Below are 7,073 nucleotides of genomic sequence, written 5' to 3'. Positions count from 1 at the left end.
GCCCAATGTAACTTTAAATATTTCCTATCCATTTATTTTTGTTTACTTCTTTCTTGACCAGCTTTGAAATCCATCCACCATGTTACAGTAAATGAAAGAGAAGATTGCAATGTTTTTCGTGTTCAGGAAGGTGTCATGGGAAATAGATTATTACAACATCATGAGTTTTTCAGTATGGGTCAGTCACTGAGACTTTAAGCTGTTTTAGTTGCTCTTTTTTAATGTAGAGATGCAATTTATGCCTCCATGAAAAATTACTTAGTTTTCCTTAGATGTCTTACATATGTTCATTATTACTTTACTGATCACCAGGAATTCCATAAAGATCTATTGGTAACAGTTAAGCTGATTGTCTAACCAATGGAATTAGCTTTATATTTTATGTTTTCAAATAAATTTTTAAAAATGCAAAAATGAAACTTTAACAGATATAAAATCATATACAAGATGGAACAAAAAAAGACTTGCTTCTTTCTGATTTTAAATAGAGGAACTGAAGACTAATCTTTAAGCACTCATGTCCCCTCTAATAAGTTATAAAACCCCTGTCTATGGAGAAATACATTTTTATTAAACATTATATTCAAACTTAAGAAACTGAAAATGAGTTCTATTCATTAAATACACAGAAGAAATAAATATTTTTGTTTTCCTAGTATTAACCTATCGTAAGTTATTCTTGCTTTTCTTTCTATTTGATTACATCAGTCTTGCTTTATTATTCAATTTCTGTAATACTCATGGTAATTGGAGTATTTCCTCTCATTGTGCTTATTATCATATCTCTTATTACTTTTTGTACATGCATCTGTTTTAACAAGGGATTATTAAAATTGTAAAACAGATAATCTTTACCATATTTTGATTGGCCACTTTTTGTTTATATTTGACAACAAAGAAAGGATGGGAGTTTTAACCACAACCATTATGCATAGGTTAGAGATCAGAAAACACAGAGAGGCAAACTGTGGCTTTATTACAATTAATGAATTCTTCCTCCTTTTTTACTTCTCTTCATTCCTAGCAACTTGTCACATAGCATGAAAGTAGCAAAATATACTATTCTCTTTCTGATTTGTTAGTTCTGTTCCTACTGTTAGGGGGTTGGGAAAGGACTTCCAAGTCTATACTGATATACAGCAATTATCCATCTAATAATGTGAAATCAAAGAGAAAATATACCTAAAAGATCAATAAATTCCCTGAATAGGACATTCTTACACATTTAAACCAAACAAATAATGTTTAGAAAGAAAAACTCCTTATATCCTGGCTTACAAATAAATCACTGTTAAAACTAAAGTATTTCGTAGTTTTTATCTTAAAGCTTCTGTATTTCAATAATCTTGTTTGCAGTCCTGCAACAGTAACACAATCAGCTCTCTTCCTTTTAAAAGGAAAAATAATAACCAAAATGCTAATGCCACACTCCTGTTCAAACTGTCATAAATTGACCATTCCTATTGTGCAAATTTCACTTCTACAGGAATACAAATAAGAAAGTCTTCCAGAATACTCAAATACAGAAAACTTTGTGAATAGACTTTGTATGCACACAAGTTATAAGTTATCTAACAAATAAATTATAATTTATTAGCTCTGATCAAGACAATTCATTCTGACATGAATTAAACTTTGAACTCTAGTTCTTTGATTAGTATGGGTCTCCAAGTGTATAATAAAATCCAGCTTCTCTGACTTCCAGTTTTTAAGTGGTATTTCTAATGTTTGCTTATATAGCTAAAATTTTCTTAAAGGATATTTGGCTATTAGACTTTTTATTCAGGGAGAAATATATTTTCAAGAGATGAAAACACTGATGGTAGTTGAACTACACAGATACAGCACAAGCTGGAAGGAAACACTGCATGGTCAGAGCATCACACTTAGTGGTGAGAGGAGCAGACTATGATCCTCATGGTGACACACACATTTCATAGGATGAATGAATTTGTTTCAGCATGGAAATCTAACTGCAGAGTCTTTGTGCAGTTTAGAATAGAAAAGGCCTCCATAGATCATGTCTTCCAACACCTCACCTGAAGGGCCAGCTTAGATCAGCTTGCTCAGGATTTGACCAAGAAAGACTTGAATATTTCTGTCAGTGGAGCCTACATACCTGTGGGCCCCTGCTCCACTTTCTGACCATACTCATTATACCTTCCCATTAGATAGCAGGAGATAGCAGTAAAACCCCACCAAGTTGCCTCTTATCCAGGCTGAACAAATCCCATTCCCTCAGTCTCCCTCATCTATGCCATATTTTCCAGCCTCATGACCACCTTGGTGGCTCTCCACCTGACTCAGATTAAGCAGGACATCATCTCTTTTTGTGTCAAGGAGCCCAAATCTGGACATAGTACTCCAAATGTGATCTCAAAAATGCCATCAGAGAAGACACTCCCTTGTGCTAGACTTTTGCTTCTGCAACCCAGGAAGTCATTGGCCATCTCTGCTGCAAGGACACACTAATGAACCACATTCAACTTTTGCCCCACAGTCCACTGTCCTTTCTTGCAAAGCTGCTGCCAGCTGACTCCTGCCTGCCCTGGTGGGTGGAGTTATTCATTCCAAGGTACAGGACTTTGCATTTTACCTTGTCAAACTTCATGATTTTCCCATCAGCTTACTTCTCCAAACTTCTGATGAGGTTTCTCTAACAGAAGCCCTGCCTTATGATTTATGAACCATTCCCTCATTTTGGTATCATCTGTGAAATTGTTAAAAGTGCACACAAAGGTATCATTCATGTTGTTAATAAAAGTGCTAAAAGTGTTAGGTCTAATGTCTACCCCTTAAGACACCACTGATGATCAGCTGCTAGCCAGGCTGTATACTGTTGATGAGCCTGGTAGTCTATAAAATTTCTACCCATTTATACACTCCAGCTTTCAGCCATTTGACTAATAGAAGATTATGACAGACCATATCAAAGGCATTGTGAAAGTTCAATATATACCACATTTACTGCTCTACTCTCCTTGACAAAACCAGACCTCTGATCCTAGGAAGCTAACTGGTCAGGGACACATGCTGCCTGTCTCTTCTTGCCTGCAGGTGCTTCTTCTTCTTCTTCTTCTTTCTTCTTTCTTCTTTGGTCTTTCTTTTCTTCTTTCTTTTTTCTTCTTCTTCTTCCTTTTCTTCTTTCTTCTTTCTCCTTCCTTTCTTTCTTTCTTTCTTTCTTTCTTTCTTTCTTTCTTTCTTTCTTTTCTTTCTTCGCCTTCTTCTGTTTCTTCTTCTTCTTCTTCTTCTTCTTCTTCTTCTTCTTCTTCTTCTTCTTCTTCTTCTTCTTCTTCTTCTTCTTCTTGAAAGTGGGTATATGTAGCCTTTTCACCAGGATCATGGACCTACAAGGCCAGCAGCAGACCTTGCCAGTAAAATCAAAGGTGAGGAAACAGAGGCTTAAAAGTTCAACCTTTTCCAAGTACTTCAGCTTTAGATTAATCAGGTTGCTTTGGAAAAAGAGGATATACACCACTGGTTTCTGGAGAGTGGAGTGCCATGAGGAAGAAATACTTAATTCAGAGTGAGTTACTGCTACTGGAAGTCCAACAGCTGTGATAGGTAATAATAAATAGAGAAGACTGAATTTCTCTGTATTTTGGTTAGGAGTAAATAAATTTTATTTCTTACTGGAAATGTGAAAAATACATTTTCAAATGAGTTTATTTAAAAAAAAATCAATGCAATTTAAGCTTTCTCAGAAAAGTCTTTGTTTATGTCTAAGAAATTCCTATTAAAAAAGAGCAGATTCTGGCTATCCAAAATAGCCATTCACACATTTTCATAGTTTTGAATAATTATTGATTCTGAGTTTTTGCAACTGGTATGAATCTTTGCAGTTACTTATCAATTTTCTGTTATCCTGATTTTATTTTGTTAATATTAAACATCAAACACCTTATTTTCTGATACATTTTGCAAGAGTTTTTTTCCTTGGGAAATTATTTTATGTAGCTATGTAGGAGATGCACACACAGAAAAAGAGGATTGTCCCTTTCTAGATGTTCAAAGGAAGCTATGACATCTACATGGAATAAATACATGTCATGTATTCAAGCAGTGTAGCTCAAAATACACAGAGGTCCTTTAACTACCTTAGAGTGTAGATCTCCAGGTCTTTGGAAAGTAGATATTTACAACTGTTCTCTCTTTGATAAATGGAGTGTGGAATGGTTTGAGGTTTTTTTTTTTTTACATTGCTTGTGCTTTAAAAAAAGGGGAATCTGGAGAAAGTGGACCCCCAGTGTATAATGGTTTAGCAGTTAGAATAATCACTCATAGATATAAAAAATTTGATTTTAAGCCTTTCTGTGACTGATGAAGCTGAAATCCGTAGAGCAATGTCTGCTGAGACAGTGTCCCAACCACCTGATTATCATCCATTCTGGATGACAGACTGAGGAGCACAATTCACCTCTCATCCTGAAGATATTTCCTTTCATTGTGAGGAAAAAGAGCATTTGGGGAAGCCTGGCTCTGTAACAGAATACTGAACACTTTGCTCAGCAAATGATTTGGATCCCAAAAGGGTTTTTGTGTCTTGCATCAAACAGATATTAAATAATATGAACTGAATATAATCCCCTGGGAACAAAATATAGTACTATTCCTTCCAGAATGAGGACTCGAACCACACTGTATATAACTTATGTATCTCTATGTTACTTTGAAAAAAGACCATTATTGTTCATCCTCTTTATGGAGGCTATTCAAATGAACAGCTTGAAACTTCTGGAGTAACTGTTCTGGACTATTAAATGCCCAAGCAAAGATGAACAAATAGCTCAAAGTCCACTTTCATGTCAAGAGAACTGGAAACAGAGGATTATTTCTCTGATGATTTCTTAAATCTGACATTTAATTTACAAAATCTTTGCGCAAGTTAAGGAAATCAGTCTGGGGAAGTCTTATTCCTCAGAGTTTTCTTATCAATTTTAAAAACTGCAGCCTATATTTAGGGTATTTTCCAGAGGGGGAAGAGAATTATTATCTAGGTTTTCTTCTGTTGACTTTTATAGTAGGAGGGATAGGTGAGCTGTGAACCATTGCAAATCCCATGTATTGACCCAAGAAATAAGCAAGTAAAAAATTGAATCCAGGAAGCTGTCCCTGAGGAAAGCAAATACTCTGAAGGCCTGAATTCAAAGCTGATTTTGTTGAAAATATTTGCCATGGATTACAGAAATTATGTGTGAAGCAAACATTTCATAAATGACATACATATATATATATGTATGTGCATATATATATATATACACACTGACAAAATCCTTATAAACCTACCAACAGGGAAGGAAGCCTATTTGGTGAAATATATTGATTTTGAGATATTACAAGAGCTAACTAGTGATCAGACGGTTAGGCATAAACTTTATACAAACATCACATGTGGAGCTGTGAGCTAGGATGGTACTCATTTTGACTGCAGCTGAAAATCTCATATAAGAAAGAACTGAACTTTCAAGGAACACTGATAAAAGAGCCCATTTTCCATCAACCAGTCTCCAATGTTAATCTGCATTCATGCAAGTGTAGCAGATGGAAATTCTTAGTTTGTTATAAATTTTCTGCACAGATAAGGTCTAATTTTTGTCTATTTTTCTTCTCCCACTCTTAGATGGAGCACCCCATTTACTACCTGGTGGTTAAATTGATTCTATGGGAATAATGGAGAGATTATTCACTTCATATCTTTTTATCTATTCTTCCCTAAACTCTTCATCTAACAGACTAAATGCCTTGATTCTAAAAGCCTGATTATAAAGTTAAAAGCCATACTGCTTTAAATCATTCAGAGATTTTCAGAAGTTCCTGAACATTACCACATCCCCTGTAGCTTGCATTTGACATGCTTCCTACTTGTTCTCTGTGGTGAGAACAGGCTTTCTGTTTTCTGTTTGTACAGCACCAAAGAAAATAGGGATCACGACCAGCACAGGGACGTCTAAATAGTGGTAAAAAGATCTAAACCGCTTTACTATGAACATGGTTTGGAGAGCTGGGGTTGCGGAAGAGAGGGCTCTGGGGAGTCCTTAGAGAAGCCTTCCAATGCCCAAAGGAAGCCTACAGAAAGCTGAAGAGGGGCTTTTGATGAGCACATGTAGGGATAGGACAAGGAGAAATTGCTTTAAAACAGGGCAGGTTTAGATTAGATATTGGAAGAAACTCTTTACTGTGAGAGTGGTTAGGCACTGAAACAGGCTGCCCAGAGATGTTGTGGGTGCTTCATCCACAAGTGTTCAAGAGATTCAGGCTGGAGGTGGCTCTGAGAAACCTGGTTTAGTGGAATATGTCCTTGCCCCCTGTAGAGAGTTTGGAGCTAGATGATCTTTCAGGTCCTTTTCAAACCGTTCTATGATTCTGTGATTCCTAAAATAAGCAAGTAAAGACTACCCTCCAAAGTCTTTGAGGGTAGTTTTGAGATTTTTTTTAGAATATCACAAGCATTAAAAAAGCCATAACCTCATCTTTAATAGTATTTCTAGCATTTCCCCCTTTGTGACAGGACAGAAAAAAAAGGGGGAGAGGAACAAGAAGTTAATCTATTCAGATGTGTATACTTTGCAATATTTATTCCAGTCTGAGCTAAGTTGTTCACTTCTGTTGGTTTCTGCCCAGTTCCAGTCATAGTGGTCAAGAAAAGAAAAACTTTGTGTCTTGGTGTTCCCTTGTATTGTAGAGCGAGTACTCCAAAACTGGAGAACAACCTGAGACAGACCACAGCCTTAGTTTCTTCTTTCAGCACCAGAAGAAAACCAAATATCACTGACTAGAATTGTGAGTGGAATTACTCCCTCAGAAGACATTACATCTAATGACATGATTCACTGAACAAGAAGCTAGAGAGGGATTTAGGAACCTTGAATTGCTCTGTCAGAAATTCACAATGTGTACTCAGACAAATAGTCACTTCTGTTGGTTGTCTATGACCATTCTAACTCTAGCTTTCCCTTTTTTTAGTGATCAAGTTTAATGTCCTGTTCCATATCTGATACAATGGTATAGTGCTCTTAGCTGAAGTCTGACAGGGCTTCTGTACCAGACCATGTAGGGGTACTTCAACACCTTGC

Source organism: Anomalospiza imberbis, chromosome 1 (genome assembly GCF_031753505.1).
Source record: "Anomalospiza imberbis isolate Cuckoo-Finch-1a 21T00152 chromosome 1, ASM3175350v1, whole genome shotgun sequence".
Classification (NCBI taxonomy): Eukaryota; Metazoa; Chordata; class Aves; order Passeriformes; family Viduidae; genus Anomalospiza; species Anomalospiza imberbis.
Note: the sequence above shows the minus strand (reverse complement) of the source record.